Genomic DNA, 16,983 nt, shown 5'->3' with positions numbered 1-16,983 from the left:
TTGGGTTTTGAATACCCTTTCCAGCAGTACCAAGTTTTTGGAAATCAGATGTGAATTGATTAGCGTTACACATATTATTTTTCAGAAACATAAATTTACTCACCAGTGCCGAAAAAAGAATAAACGTGCTCCTGTACAAACGACACCACCAAAACACCTGAAATTACGTCGATCGGTGACCTAATACCCCACCAAAATCACTATAGATGTCGCTACTGCGCATAATAGTCTTTTCATAAAAGGCACTCGGCCAACCAGCCCCGGTCACCCATAATGTTTGTCTGCTGTCCTGAAGGTGCCATTGTGTTGTCGAAGTGATGTCATCGTTTTCGTATAGGGCTATCAAGCAATCGAGCTGAACCGTAAAGCAAAACATTATGGCCAAAATCGCGGGTCTGGAAGATGTATGGTCAGGATCTGAACAAATTCAATAAATGCATCTTCCGGGACAGAAGCTTTATGTTGCCAAAGATCACAAACTTCCAAGAAGTATAAACTTGTTGTTGCAGACAAGTTTGCCGGAAAAGTATGTATGTAAGTATGATCTGGCAGTAAATTAGCAGTTATTGCCGTTAGAGTCCGATTTTCATCACAACCTACAATATGAACCGGGCTATACATCTACGATAGTCTTAAAAAATCTAGTGATTAATTAGGTCCATCCCAAGTTTTTGCAAGATTTGGCGAGTAGCTACTACAGTAAGAATGCGCAATAGCAGTACCGGGATAATGACGTCAACGTCCTTGAGAATAGGATGAAATCCCCAAACTGCCCGGAATTCCATCCAATCCAAATCTATACACTCTATAAATATACAAAATTGAAACATAGCTAAGGATTCTAATTCAATGACCAGATACTGGAAAAAGCAGTCCAAAGCTCAAATTTTTATTCCAGACGAATAAAAACCGCAAAAACCCACAATGCATAGTGGTTCCATTCCTTAAGAGAAGGAGTCATAAATATGTGCCATACAAATATCGCTACTAAACTATATTTCTTTAGTAAATGTTGGGTAGCTGAATCCGAATTTCGCATTAAAAATTGATTGCATCCACCTAACAGTGTGATATGGCCTTTCTTATTTCACTAATCATTCATATTTAATTAACATTACTTTTTGCTCTAACATTTTTTAGAGTATCAAATAGTACATTTTTTTATGTTGTTCCTGATTACAATAATAAGCTGACGACAAAATTTCAAATTAATTGTGAATGTTTCCCTAAAAAAATGTAAGAATACAACGTGTTTTAGCCACCGTAAAAAAGCGTTTCGCATAAATAAAAAATATCCTCATTACGGTACAAATAATTTTAAAATAGAGCAACAGTTCATGACTTCAAATTTATTTGTGCATGGGTACTACGGATATGGTATGAGTTCGCAACGGACTTTCTCGAAAAATCCGCATTCGAGATCATCGTTGTGGTACGAAATAGAGTGAGCCGTACATCGAATATTCTATTCTGACATGTGTTTCAAAAGGTAGCCTCCAATAAATTAATATAACTCAAGTTGTAATGATCCGATCGAAAAGAAATTTTGTGAAAATAATAATTAAGCTATATAATTTCAAGATCTGAAGTATTAATAAATAATATAGTTTTAAAATGCGAAATTGATTTTTTCGTCTTGTACTAACTCGTCATACATATACAACATCTTAAAATCTCCAGGCATTCTGGGCGCAGACATGCGCAGCTGAAGCCTAGTTTAAAAAGAACTGAATAGTCTGAAGATCATTTTAAAGAAAAATTCGCGAGGGATATCGAAGGAAAAAGTTAGTTAAAGCCAAATTCAAAATTTTTAGTTAAATTCTTCGAATACATACTCCTTTCTGCACTCCATATCCACTTAAACCCGATAATTATCGTTCAATACACAGCTATTAGTAACATTGTCTGATAAAAATACTAATATTGATAACTACAGCTCGACAAAAAAAAATCTGGCGAGCAATCAATATTGTTTAACTTATCGGTATATAGCGAACCACCCTAAGAATTCATTTATATACTAAAAAATCAGTTCATTATTGTCAAAATCAAGTTTGAAACAATAAAACATATCCAAAACCATATAATCACGAGATAAAAACACGCTCTTGCCGATATTTTTTTTATATTATTGGACTATGGGGACCACTGTGCAATGTATCTTTGAACTACAATTAATAGGCATCATTTTCTTCTAATAACGTTTTAGCATACGTCCAATTGAAAGCATCAAATTGGCTTTGCTTATTTCAGGATACATAAATCAAATGTTAAAAAAAAATCCAGTCATCTCATATGAAACAAATAGGGTGATGAGCCTATTTTGGCACCATTAGGGAGAGGGTCGCACTATTTTTTGAACAACTTTAAAAGAAGCCATATTATCTATAACCTTTCTCAGAATAAAGTATCAGTGAACTGTTTCTTAAACATCTATATAATGCTTATTTAGCAGAATTGCCTCAATTTTCAGCATAAATGAAAATAAATGTTCCATTCTGTGCATCTATTCCCACCTCAACGATCCAATTATCGCCTCATGGGTGTGACAATTTCCACCTCATCGAAAAACAATCTAGTTGAAACGCAATGCCTCATATTCCATTTGCGTCGATTCTAACTAGGTATCCAGATCATGGACGCCAACGTGTGATTTGTAAAACGAATCATTCTGCTTTTTTCAGCCGATCAAAACAAACGTAAACATCACGCACATCAATGAAACTCATCAGCTGTTAGAAGAAGAGCACCCAGAATTGCGCACGCAGAAAAAAAAACCATTCGAAGGTTAGCAACTGGAATGACAACACATCACACATTGCTTTCTCCCGATCCGAATTGTATGTGCAGATGAAAATAAAATATCTGCAATCAACAATTAGTTGAATAACTTGAAGCAATTGATTACTTATACCTGAAATTGCATTACATTATATTTACAAGTTCATGTTTTGGTTTGGCCACCCTGGTGATTCTTTTCTGTATGATGGATACAAAAAGTTGGTTTTGATTGTGGTAGTGTATCAGCAAAACATGCCAATAATAGGAACCTCCGTATTTAGTTTTATCCTATTATAACACTAGGCCTATTCTAGTGTTTGACGAGTGATTTTAAAGTGAAATTATCGTAAAAAGGTTCTCCAGCTAAAATAAAGGTATGTATCAGTGCAATGTTTAGTATATTTGTGCTGGAATAACGAGATATGAGGCGGTAAATGCTGGCTCGTAAGTGTTTATTTTGCTAAGCGCCGTTGCATCCTGTTTCGGTTCACTACGTGAGCGAGACGGATTAGTAGATATTTCAATAAGGTGATTTTGTTTTAATTAAAAGTTGGATTTAGAGGATAGTTCTAAATACATATGTGCACAACAAATAAAGAATATAACTTGAGCTTATTTTTTCTCACCTGTTTTAGCCAAATCGATAGTGTCATTATCTCATATGCTTGGTTCGAAACCAAGGGGTACGAAATAGGGTCACAATAGGCTCTACTGCCATAATAGGCACATCACCCTACTTTAAATATTCTTAAAAAATTCCATGCATCAATAGTTTGCGACTTATGTGGGACTGAAAAATGGTTAATTTTACTAACTTCAAAAAAATCATATTGCAAAAAACATGAGAATTGTTTTGCGTCAAAGGCCACGAGAAATTTTTTTCGAGGAAGTTGAAAATGTTTAATGTTAATTTTTAAGCCTACTTAAAATGGGATGATAATTAGATACAGAAATACTTTGATTACTTTTTTTGAGAAACCAGTTTCTACATTTAAGAAATAAATAAAACAACTTCAATTTATAATAACAAAATAAAATAACTGTTTTACAATCGAACCTTTACCAGAAATCTACCTGATAATGAAGGTTTGACATAACTGAATATTTTTAAGCCGTTAGCCCCCCCCCTAATTCAAAAGGCTGCGCACGCCTATGGAAACTTTAGAAGCACAGTTTTAGTCAGTTTTATTGAGAAATTCAGTTAAAGTAAATAATTAGCACACATTAAACTTGGGTAATACATATTTTTCGACGTTTTCAGCATTTATTATCAAATGCGCCAATTTAATTCGTCGCCTCAAAATGATTAAAAGACTCGTTTCCAATGGAACGTACAATATTTTCTACTTAAAGCTTAGTATGTACCTCTTGCGAAATGAGGTCACAAAATATTTTTCCTTCTTCCGTGCGGAATTTTGACATTTGCTCGCGAAAACTAGTCTGTGTGTTTGCTGTTAGATGTCGCTTTTGATAACTGAAAAACGACATCAGCTGTTGTTTGTTTATTTCTTTTTTATATTTTTGCTGTCATATGAATGTTTTAAATTATGTATTTTATTAATTCATCACGGATGTGTATGAAATCGGTAACAATTGTAAACCTATTTGCCATTCATGAAGCTCTCAGGGAAGTGACGTACTCAGCGTGAATCATATTTCGAGCATGATTAATTATAATGCTTATTTGTGACGGTTCCGGATGACTCGGGGAAGTTCAGTCTGACCAATTTAGACAGCACAATTCCTGCAATCGGAAATTTAAATCATTGGCTGGCCATTTTTTATCTAAATTGGCTGCTTCTACCGGTTCTAGAAGACCCAGGGAAATTATCGAAATTCGCTCAAACCAAATCTATGATTACAATCTAAATCGGCGTTTGACCATTAAGAAGCAAATCTGATTGCCTTGGCCGCCTTTACCGCTTTCACAAGTCTCGGGGAAACTACCTTTCGAAACACGTTTCTGAATCCGGAATGGATTCCAGCGCAAATATAACAAATATATAATATAAATATATATAATATAAGGTCGAACCAAACTCTAGGCTTTTAACTTTGGCTGACGTTAAAAATCGATTATAATAACAATGGCTACTACTAAAGGTTCTGGAAGTCTCAGGGAATGCTACCAATAAACAGTACGGATACAAACCTATTTTTGGTATAACAATTGTGAGAATCGTAATTCAAATTTATTGCCATTCGTGGTAATTCTTATTGCATGAAACACTAGAGAAGGTTTAAGGAATCCCGGGAAAGTGTTCCATGGTCTGAATCGTGATTCCAAATTACTGGATTATATTATATAACTAAATTGGTCACTTAACAAAACCGAAGGTCAAACGAATCGTCAACCAATCGGATCACCAACTGCTGTACTTCAAGAATACCGTATGTGCTATAGCACGTTTACTTAATCACCAGGCTGCTTTTTGTATGCTAGACGGTGGGTACCGGTGTGTGTGAATGATCACGTTTGCGACCGGGTTTGTATTATCGCGAAGTTCTCAAGCGTTGCTATGTGATGCGCGCATTTATGTGACGTTTGTGTGACGAGTCTAGTAGAGTATTCATCATCATTGAGTATTGTATATCAAATATAAAACATTGATCATTAAATACTAAATATCACGCATTGAATATGTATATTAAACCTTGAATATTACATTTTATATATTAAATATCAAATGTTAAATATTCAATAATAAATATTAAATATAAAATAAAAACATTAAAATATTAAATACACTAAAGACCAGATTTTATCAGCCCCCTCATATGAAAATTGATAGTTGGTAGTTTGATGGGCTCTAGCAGTCGAACCAAGTTGAATTCGAGTAAATCCTTTCTTGGGCATATATTTCTTGTCTTAGGGATCCAAAATATCCAAAAATAAAAATCTGATTTTTTTTTTAAATTTTGCACTGTCAGACCCGCTTAAGGAAAATTTAACCTAAATAATCAGAAAGGATTGTGAGATATCTACGCTGATAAAATATAAATGAATAATAAATAAATAGAGAAATTAATACACCAATAAGTAATTAAATTGGTAAATAAATTAATGAATAATTTCTCGGTTTATAGGCATTAACATAAACATTTCACATATGTTTCAGCACATATCGAAGGACGATGGTTTCGTCTAGCACATTATGCAAAGAACGAAGGGGCGAATGTTTAAACGGCTTGGTTTATTACAGAGTAAAAAGTAAACCAAAAGAATAACATTGTTACTTACGATACGACCTAATGAAAATTTTCCCCAGAAATAAATGAACATATAAGTAAATAATGAAGGAATAAATAAATGTAAAAATATACTAAATTCAAACCTAGTCGCTTTCGCCTTGAATCGCTTCAAAGCATATATCAGTTAAGATATCTTTTTGTGTTTTTATAGCTATGTTTTGTCTTCTTGGAATTTTGATTCACATGATAATGAGCAAAATATTTTTCATCTTCTGCTTCAAGGTTAGTCTTTCGGATAATTTTTCCACCGCTTTCTCTACTGGCCGTTCAACGACAAAATAAAATAAAAAACAAAGTCGGGTTCTCAAAAGTCCATTTAACTGAAAGTTATAACCATTAACTGAATTCTAAATTGATGGTCAGATTGACCCCACTGAACATCATAAAATCAGATTTTTATTTATTTACTGGTCTTCGAGTTACTCGTACAGACAGTTTCTTAATTAATATTAATTCTATGTTTAAAGGTAGTCTTAGAAATGCTAAAATCATATTTGTCAGCTACATTATTAAAATTACGACAGCATACATTGAACGGATTGTTTTGAGAAAAAAGAGTACGATACATTGGTAACCGAAAGAAATCAGTTCGTCTGGTGGGTCTAGGCGGTACGTTGAATCGGAGCTGGTTCAGCAACTCCGGGCTATCTATATTGTTTCCCAGAAGATCAAACACGAAGAGCCGTTGCAGCATTATCCTCCGACTTGCAAGAGTCGGCAAACGTAGAAGATTGCATCGATGTTCATAGGGCGGTAGACGAATAGGATCAGTCCAAGGTAGTAACCGCAGAGCGTAACGAACAAAGAGACGCTGAATTCATTCGACGCGGTTGATTTGTACAGCATGATAGGGTGCCCACACAAGTACACCGTACTCGAGAATGCTACGTACAAGTGCGCAGAAGAGCGATTTTAGGCAGTATACATCGTTGAATTGTTGCGTGTTTCTTTTGATGAACCCCAATACGGCATATGCTTTGGCTGTAGACATTGCAATGTGCTGCGCGAAACTCAATTTGCTATCGAGAAGAATGCCTAGATCCTTAACTGTGTTTACACGGTTGATAATGCTTGTTGACATTCTATAGTCAAACGTTGTTAAGTGCCTGTTACGACAGAACGAGATCACATTACACTTTTGTACGTTTACTTCCATCCCGTTTAGTGTGCACCAATTTAGCAGCGAATCGATATCGGCTTGGATGGCACAGCAATCGACTGCCGAAGCAATTACACGAAAGAATTTCAGATCATCCGCGAACATGTACTTAGGGGACTGTATAGTGGAGCACAAATCGTTTACGAATAAAATAAACAGTAGCGGGCCTAGATGACTTCCCTGGGGAACACCCGACTCTATCACAAACGGAGATGATCTCATTTCATCGATACGAACGTACGCACAGCGTTCGGTGAGGTACGACAATATCCACCGTGTCAACCATTCAGGAAGTCCCATTCGTTCGAGTTTGGCCACCATTAGCAAATGAGGCACTCTATCGAACGCTTTAGCAAAATCCACATAAACGGCATCAATTTGTTGACGTTCACCAAGCGCGCTATTTAGTGACGAAACGTATGCCATAAGATTTGTACTTGTCGATCGTTTTTTCACAAATCCATGCTGCCACTCGGAAATAATATGGTGCACCTTCGGATACAGCAAATCATGAACGAGGCTTTCAAAAACTTTTGGTAAGCAACTCAAAATTGAGATGGCACGATAATTCTCAACATCATTCACGCTACCTGTCTTATGGATCGGTGTAATAGCTGCTGTCTTCCAGACACTCGGGAAAATTCCTTCGAACAATGATTTGTTGAAAATTATACTCGCAGGAACAGCAAGCGCTTCAGCACATTTTTTAATGAAAATAGGCGGCAGACAATCCGGACCAGCTCCTTTGGCACCATCTAGTGACTGTAGTTTCAGCTCCACATCGCGTACCGAAAAATTGAAGAGCGACATGTTCAGATCGAACATCGGTAGGCTATTCAAATACGCTTCAGACAAAGGTGGTCGGTTATTACTTTGCACACTTTGAAAAAAGGATGAGAATAGGTTTGCCGATTCAAACGGGGACTCAGCGGTAACATCCTTGTAACTGACACGTTGGGGGATTCCCTGCGACTGTTTCCGATTTTTCACAAACGACCAGAACGAATTAGGATCCTGCTTAAGGTTTTCCTCCGTGCGACGAATATAGCAACGAAAACAATGCGTAAGCATCGAGTTATATTCGCTCTCAATAGCATGCAACTCAGCTTTATGTCTATCATCTCTCCAGCGAAAAAAAAACGTTTTCTAACTTTACGAAGGCGGTTCCGCAGATGCTGTAACTCAGTATTCCACCAAGGTTGCCTGCTACCGTGAGCACGACGGGGTCGCTTCACAGGTACATTGTCACGAAGTATAGCATCTGTTTTTTCATATAAACATGACACAGCTTCCTTAACACTGCACCCATCCAAAATCTCATCCCATCGAATGTCGGCGAACAATCTATTAACCAGATCGAAATCACAACGGGTGAAATCAAAGCCAGACGGGTATTCAAAATCAATAGCATTTTGCTTCACATCGTTCGTCTCAAACAGCAATACAAAAGGTCGGTGGTGCTGGTCGATTTTAAGCAGTGGTAACGGTGGCTCCAACAATTCCACACAACTATTATCGCTAATAAACGCTAAGTCGAGCAGTCTTCCATTCACGTTCACTTTATCGTTAATTTGAAACACTCCGTTGGCTAAAACAGACTCGACCAGAGATATTTCCTGTTCCGACGAAGCATTCAATGGCAGCAAACAGTTTAAATTTTCATCCGACATCCAGCGTAATTGAGGAAGATTATAATCCCCAACAGTCAAAACCACGTCTCGATCACCCGCTAGATCCATTAATTTTTTTACACATATTGCATGTTGATCGTATAAAGAAGGCTCACTTTTGGGCGGGAGATATATAGTGCAAACTATCATATCAAACTTCGGCGATGAGATTCGAATAATAATCTGCTCCAATTGCTCGCAGCCAGAAATGTGAATAGCAGAGCTCTGAAGGTTGTTTTTTACTCCTATCAAAACCCTCCCACCTTGTCTGTGTTGGCTGGTTTGGGGGTTTCTATCACAACGGTAAATCGTATAGTTTAGAGCTAGCTCAGAGTTTGAAACGTCGTTGTTCAGCCAGGTTTCAGTAAAGGCAATAACATCATAATCGCACTGAGAAAGTGATAGTAGTAATTGATTTGTCTTACTCCGGACCCCACGCGTGTTCTGATAGTAAAGCGAGAAAGGACGGTAACTGTTTTCACGATTCGGACCTCGACAGTTGAAAGTAGAAGAGCGATGTGCAGACGGAGGTGCGCGGATGCAGGGTAACGCAGCCGATAGATCTTGAGCATCGGTAGAAGTTTGTGTATGGCAGTTGGCAAGTGCGAAGAGTGGCTCATTGTGATTTAGTGTCTGCTGCGGCTGGCAAAAAGCGAAAAGTATTTCGTCTGTTCGACGTGGGCTGGAAATCAAATGGTCGGAAAATAATTTCCTTCTGCCAAGTTGAATTTGATAGTGCTAAATCTTTCAACTGCAAATCAATGCCAGCTTTAAACGAAACAAACGAAAGTTCATCGAGTGTTTTGCCTTTAGGTACAAGTTTAACAACGTCCACAGCTGTGTCTGTTTTTAAATTGTTCCTGATTAGCTTTTCGATTTGATGCACTGTTGCCTGAGGATCGAAACCAGATAAGTACAGCCAAAACTGTTTATTCTTTCTAGCTGCGACCAATGGTATAGTGTCGTCCGGTTCAATATCTTTTGTACCTTCGAAAATGTTATCGGTGCGATGCGGTGGTTCATTCGGGATTAACAGCCGTGGTGTAGTGGGAAAGGGCGTTCGCGGGAGTATTGTATCAATCTTCGTTGTGTTGAGTGCAATTTCATTCCTCAGCTCGTCCAGCACCTTGTTCTGCTCATCAACCATTGACTGCATTGCATTGTTCGTGGATGAAATTACTTGACGAAAACAAGCGTTTGCCATCATTTTCATACAAGCTTTGCACATCCAAAATAATTGTGAGCATCCAGATACAGCGTCACGAATTTCCGCTGACTGGTGAGCACATTTGAGGTGGAAAGATGATTTACAAAAGCCGTTGCAAACTATTTCGTCGACCTTGTCAAGACTGCGAGTACAAGCACAACAAACAGGCTCCATTGCTTTTTTCCGTACGACCTCAACACAAAGCGAATGCGGTGCAGTTTTTTGGAGATTTTCCGATATAATTTGACAAACAGCGTTGAACTCCGAGTCACACCGATGCAGTGATGAAAAATACGTCAGATATGTAATAATCCACAACGAATAAATCCGAAAAAAACGATAAAAACACAATATTAGCACAGAGAGATAAAAACAACTAACCGACTTGTCTAACCTTGTTGCCAGTTTGTTTGAGATTGGCCCTGTATGTAAATTATGGAAAAGATGTTAAAAGCCTTTTACAATCAGTTATAATACAATACGTTATAATCCATTTAAAACGAGTGTATTGCTAGTTAGGCACTTTTCAATAAGTTAGGTCCTTTCATAATCAGTTCGGTCATAAAAATCAATTAGGCCCTTTTATAAATTGTTGTAAAATCGCTATCAAAATTCTTCATAATCAAATGTTGCGTTATGTACGTGCTCGGGTAGATATTTGTTAATGGAAAACATGAAATTTCAATTTGTTTCATTCTGCAGTTAGGCCCTTTTCAAATGTTTGGATAGAACTGGGTAGAGCTAAATTGTAATTGAAAATTTATTAGCTTACGATACTCTGTTGGTTACATTTGTATACCTTATGTCAGGTCAAGAAAAAAAAAATATAATAAAATTATAAATTCAGAATCAAAACAAGTATGACCCAAAAAAGCTCCTACGCCTTTCACCAGTAGCTGGTCGAAAACACATTACGGTGCGATCTTTTCAATTTCGTCCGAATTCTCCGCGTCTAACATCTTTTCCGGAAGTGTTTTTTTTTTTAATCTTTTTCCGGAAGTGTTTTTTGATTGATCTGCAAATCATCATGCTTCGATTACTGCCCACTAGGTTGATGGTGATTCCGTTCTGTTAAAGAAGTGGGAAGAAATACAATCTATAGGATCACGAGAATGAGTCACACTTACCGAATCTACCGGTGCGTCTAATTCGATGTAGATACGTTTCGCAATCGGCTCGTCCCTGCTGATCCATCGGGAGGTCGAAGTTGACGACAATGGTCACCTGTTCGACGTCGATACCTAAGACGAAAGAATCTCTCCGTAACCTGGTGATGTAGCCAGAATCAAGTGGTGGAACTTACCCCTGGACAAAACGTTCGTTATAATCTGTACCTTCTCTAGTCCGGTTCGGAATCGATCCAGAGCGTCCAACCGTTGCTCCACCGTCAGATCACCGGACAGTACCGCTACCGAGTGACCATCCTGGGACAGCCTGCCGGTCAACCAACCGGCCGTTTTGCGTACCTGTTTCGATCGATTAACAGTTCTGATAATAAGTTTACTTGGAGTTTACAACTGTCCTATACATCATATGACAGAAAATGATCGCTTGTCCGACGGTAATCACACAATTTCTCGTCCTGGTTGCGTCCTGGATATACTCGGCAAACTCCATCACCTCGCGCTCGTACGTGGCCAAGAAGAACACCGACCATAACACCCGCCTCGTACAGTACAAAAAGGGAAAACTAGGTCGTACGTCCTGAACTTTATACTCCAGTCCATTAGCTTGCCGGGTGTTCCGATGATGATATGATTAGTCAGCTTCGCCCCTTTGATGGTCTCCTCACTGCGAACGGCGTAAGGAAGTTTGATTTCCGGACAAAACTTTGCCATTTTGGCAGCTACTTCCCCCTTCTGAATTGCCAGCTCATACGTGGGGGAAAGGCATATCACCTGCAGATAGTTTTTTAACTGATGGACTCAACTGAGCATTGCCAGCACGAAGGCAGCGGTTTTTCCTATTCCCGACTGACTCTGGGCGATTATATTCCGTGGCGGACCGGTCAACAGAGTAGGTAGAGCCTTCTCCTGAATCTTGGAAGGGGCGTTGAAACCCATCGCATAGACTCTCTGTAGTAATTCCTGCTTCATGTGCAAAGCTTCGAAAGTTGTAACCAACCAATCCTTCCGCTGCACCTCCAAATCCAGCTTTGATTCTACTAGACCTTAACGAACATCTTTCATTAGCAAACTTGCATCCGCCGGGCTAAAAGATTAGTCATGGATAATTTTAAAGCTGATACTGAATATTTCGGGAGAAAATTTAGAATAGGACGTAAGCAACAATGAGATTCTCTTTGGGGTCTTTCTCTTCTGTTTATTACTCGGTCGTTTCAATATTTAGTACTCAACTCTTTGCCTAATATTTTAGTAAAAACCATCGGCTATGTACTGGAAAATTAGTGCAAAGTGTTATAGCGACGTCATAATAATCGAAGGAGAAAGTAAACAAAGAGAGGCTCTCAATGTTCCTTATGTCCTAATCAAAATTTTCTGCAGATTTCGACTTACTTGAATACCTCTGCATCTTCCGCGGAGGAAGCTGTTTCTCCATTTCCTCTTGCAGCTTGTTTTTCTTCTGGAGCTGCTAGAGTCAGAATTTCCGTAGCTACCGAACTCCAAACATCAGGTGCAGCTTTGGTTCTACTGGCGGTGGACTAGATTTTTCCGCATTCTCTTTCTCTGGACTGCCAGCCGCCGGCTCTGAATCCTTATCCTTGGTGATATGTACTCAGTTCGCTAACCTATTTGTATTAAAAAGAAAAATTCAAATCCCATCCCAATGATCGCTTCAAAAATAGGTTATAACAAAAAAACACTTACCGAGTGCAGAAATTTCTTGATCCGTCGTCTTTTTGACCCAGTTATCGGCAGCGCTTGCCATCGTTTCGATCGGGTATAAAAATTCAATAGCAAGGTACAAAGTATGGGAAATCGTCCTGAATCAGCACGGGTACTGTCCCTCGGGTGCTTTATTCCCTGCAATTCGCTGAAATTTTGACCAGAGCGACCTTGCGGAAAAAACGATGCCTTCTTTTGCCTGCTCACTTCCCTGCCATGAAACCGATGATGAGCGCTTATTCCAAACGGTTAGCCGATTGAACATGACGTGCCAATATGTTTGTTCTGTGAATTGATAAGGACATCTAGATATACAAAGGAATGTTTGGAGGAGGGATTCTACTGGTAAATACATACCGAAAGAGAAAGTCCTTTCCGAGCATATTGATGTTGTGTTTTCTGTTGATCCATTATCACTGCGTTCTCTTGCTGGGTGATTACCATGATATTATGTTGTTGGTGTTCGATCTGAAAAAAAAAATCATAATAAAAAATATCCGTAAATGAGTGAACTCGAGCTTTTTAAAGAAGAATAGGGTATTACATTACAATATACTAAACACGGTACTGATCCTTTCGAAATAAAAAAAGGTAATAAAAATGTCTCACCTTGCCGCACCAACTGAATAAAAAAGTCCTCCTGCACACCGCATGGTACAGTATAGTATGCTGCTGCTACTGTGTTTGAATGTGCTGTTGCTATCTTTTTTGCAGTTGGTCAATGGTCTTCTACATTTGGCTTGGATCTATTGCACTAATTGCGGTTGCTGACCAGGTTGTACCGTCGGCTGAACGTTATTGCTACCGACCTTTAGGATGATGGTCATGGTCTGGAGGAAATCTTAATTTTCTGATGTTATGGTTGAAGGTGGTTCTGCTGCTGAGCTTGCTGTGAAATGTTGGCGATAAGCACTCGAATAGTGATTGCTTGCTGCTGCTGGAATGGAATCACGAGCACTGTGGAGGCAGTGATATTTTCATGCAAGGAACTGGTAGGAACCAAGGCTGTAATATGACTTTTGTGCTTTACTCCGATTTCTCTAAATCAGGAATGCAACCGCTGGTAAAAAATAGTGGCAGACAAGTTTTAATGTACCGATGAAATGTTTTCCGATGTGTCCATCATTCGTAAACTCCTGTTGTTTGTTTGAGCAGTAATTGCTATGTGGTCCTTTTTTGAGGGGTTGTTGGCTATTGCTGGATTTGGAGTTGTTGGTACTGCTGAGACAAGATTAGTTGAGCTGATTTGCTTTGTTCGGGTGTGCTGCAAATAATATTAATTATTTAAATTTAATTGTTTAAAACTAGAAACCATCACACTTCCAGTAATATTTTTAAACTTACCATTCAAATTCGATATATTGAATTTCTAAACTACGAAATATTGACAGGTTGCGATGAAAAAAATACAAAAAATTACCAATCTTGTGTTTTCTTATATTTTTTCATTGCAACCTGTCAAAATTTCGCGAGCCTCCGTGCGAAATAATACCGCTGACCATTATTTCGCAAGGAAAAAGTTTGCCTTGGTGACAGCGCATAGAAAGCAGCGCCGTCTCGCGGAAGTATTATGAGACTTATCGTTTGTCGAACCGTGTCTCAGCTAACTTCATTTTTCGTTATCGTTTTCGCGAGAGCTGCGTACCGCTTACGAAATGGAAACGAAAAAATTTTTCCCACTTCTTTAACAGAACGGAATCACCATCAACCTAGTGGGCAGTGATCGAAGCATGATGATTTGCAGATCAATCAAAAACACTTCCGGAAAAAGATTCAGTTGCTAGACGCGGAGAATTCGGACGAAATTGAAAAGATCGCACCGTAATGTGTTTTCGACCAGCTACTGGTGAAAGGCGTAGGAGCTTTTTTGGGTCATACTTGTTTTGATTCTGAATTTATAATTTTATTATTTTTTTTTTCTTTCTTGACCTGACATAAGGTATACAAATGTAACCAACAGAGTATCGTAAGCTAATAAATTTACAATTACAATTTAGCTCTACCCAGTTCTATCCAAACATTTGAAAAGGGCCTAACTGCAAAATGTAACAAATTGAAATTTCATGTTTTCCATTAACAAATATCTACCCGAGCACGTACATAACGCAACATTTGATTATGAAGAATTTTGATAGCGATTTTACAACAATTTATAAAAGGGCCTAATTGATTTTTATGACCGAACTGATTATGAAAGGACCTAACTTATTGAAAAGTGCCTAACTAGCAATACACTCGTTTTAAATGGATTACAACGTATTGTATTATAACTGATTGTAAAAGGCTTTTAACATCTTTTCCATAATTTACATACAGGGCCAATCTGATTTTATGATGTTCAGTGGGGTCAATCTTACCATCAATTTAGAATTCAGTTAATGGTTTTAACTTTCAGTTAAATGGACTTTTGAGAACCCGACTTTGTTTTTTATTTTATTTTGTCGTTGAACGGCCAGTAGAGAAAGCGGTGGAAAAATTATCCGAAAGACTAACCTTGAAGCAGAAGATGAAAAATATTTTGCTCATTATCATGTGAATCAAAATTCCAAGAAGACAAAACATAGCTATAAAAACACAAAAAGATATCTTAACTGATATATGCTTTGAAGCGATTCAAGGCGAAAGCGACTAGGTTTGAATTTAGTATATTTTTACATTTATTTATTCCTGCATTATTTACTTATATGTTCATTTATTTCTGGGGAAAATTTTCATTAGGTCGTATCGTAAGTAACAATGTTATTCTTTTGGTTTACTTTTTACTCTGTAATAAACCAAGCCGTTTAAACATTCGCCCCTTCGTTCTTTGCATAATGTGCTAGACGAAACCATCGTCCTTCGATATGTGCTGAAACATATGTGAAATGTTTATGTTAATGCCTATTGTTCGGGCCGTTTAAACGTCACGAATGAAAATTTTGTGTGTAACTTTTAAACACAGCCTGCCTAGATAATATGGCAACACGCACCGCTGCGCCACGTCAGCGTAACAAACGCAACGCAAACGAAGCGCGCGAAAGGGAAGAAAAATGCTACCTGTATTGGAGGATAAATGGCATAAGGAATCGTACTTTCGTCGTGTTAAGACATGCAGTCGAAAATTAGTTTTTTTTAGTGAAGCAAATTTAAGCAAGAGTAACACATGTAATTAGACGAAAATACATTATTAAAACTAAACGCAAGTGTTTCTATCCGGTTTCCGAATTACGTGGTGGAAAATTCGCGGAGTTCGTCGGTTCGCCTATAATCAACAAGTTACAGTCCACTCTCGAACATAATTTGGTCCTTCGAGCCGGATCTAAGGTTGTGAAGTGCTCCGACGGCTCCGACTGTTACGGAACCGGAAGAAAATCAGCATAGTGAAAAGTGGTTACGCAAAACGTGGTTTGGAAAATGTCCGCCATATTGGAATAGTACCAGCGCCATTTTGTTATGAGCTTGAAGACTGGTGTGCGGTAGCCATTTATAGTGTTTTTGTGAGTGTTGAAAAAGCGAGCATTGAGCGCTCTGGGAAACAAAGTGGATTTCTTCGTGGTTTCGATTTGACCATCTGTGCCCTTGAGTTACCGGTTGCGTGAGCATAGACTTGGCTGTGTTCCCAACCATCGTCGAGCATAGGGCTTGACCTGATGTGGTGTTTACGGTGGCATGTCGAAAAGAAGTGATCCAAAGCATAAAGAAGCAACGAAATTTGGAGCTAGTTCTGCACTTGGGCAGTCTACTCTAGATTTTTCAACCCCTCGCATCAAGAAGAAAAAGAAGAAGGTTAAGTTGACGGAGAAGTTGGTCTCCGGAGAGAACATGGATAAGCTCGTCCACCGCCGTGGCGTAGCCAAAGGTAAGGTTACTCGTATCCTCCATACTATATGCCCCGATGAACAGGAAGTGGCTCAGCTGACAGAAGCTGAGGTTAAGGTGTATCTGCGGAAACTAGATGCAGCTCAAAAGGATTACAACGATGTTCACGAGCGAATAATGGAACTAACGGCGGTCGAGGACTACGAACAACATGACCAGCACTATGAAGAGTTCGACATCCTGTACGATAATGTTTCTATTATGTTGGAG

The 16,983-nt window shown here is 38.4% G+C and overlaps 1 protein-coding gene and 1 long non-coding RNA gene across 2 annotated transcripts in view; one reads left to right on the top strand and one right to left on the bottom strand.

Moving 5' to 3' along the window:
• The window catches only part of LOC131680435 (uncharacterized), a 145,626-nt gene that overhangs the window by 58,777 nt on the left and 69,866 nt on the right, over positions 1-16,983 (top strand). The window lies entirely within an intron of this gene.
• Positions 11,062-14,005, bottom strand: LOC131681022 (uncharacterized). Its single transcript, XR_009303872.1, has 7 exons — positions 13,525-14,005; positions 13,273-13,383; positions 12,898-13,200; positions 12,586-12,818; positions 11,373-12,280; positions 11,197-11,310; positions 11,062-11,137 (listed from the first exon to the last, which is right to left on the bottom strand). It is a non-coding gene; the product is annotated as an uncharacterized LOC131681022 (long non-coding RNA).

Source organism: Topomyia yanbarensis, chromosome 1 (assembly GCF_030247195.1).
Source record: "Topomyia yanbarensis strain Yona2022 chromosome 1, ASM3024719v1, whole genome shotgun sequence".
In the NCBI taxonomy this organism is placed as follows: Eukaryota; Metazoa; Arthropoda; class Insecta; order Diptera; family Culicidae; genus Topomyia; species Topomyia yanbarensis.
This window is presented reverse-complemented; position numbering and strand designations above follow the sequence as displayed.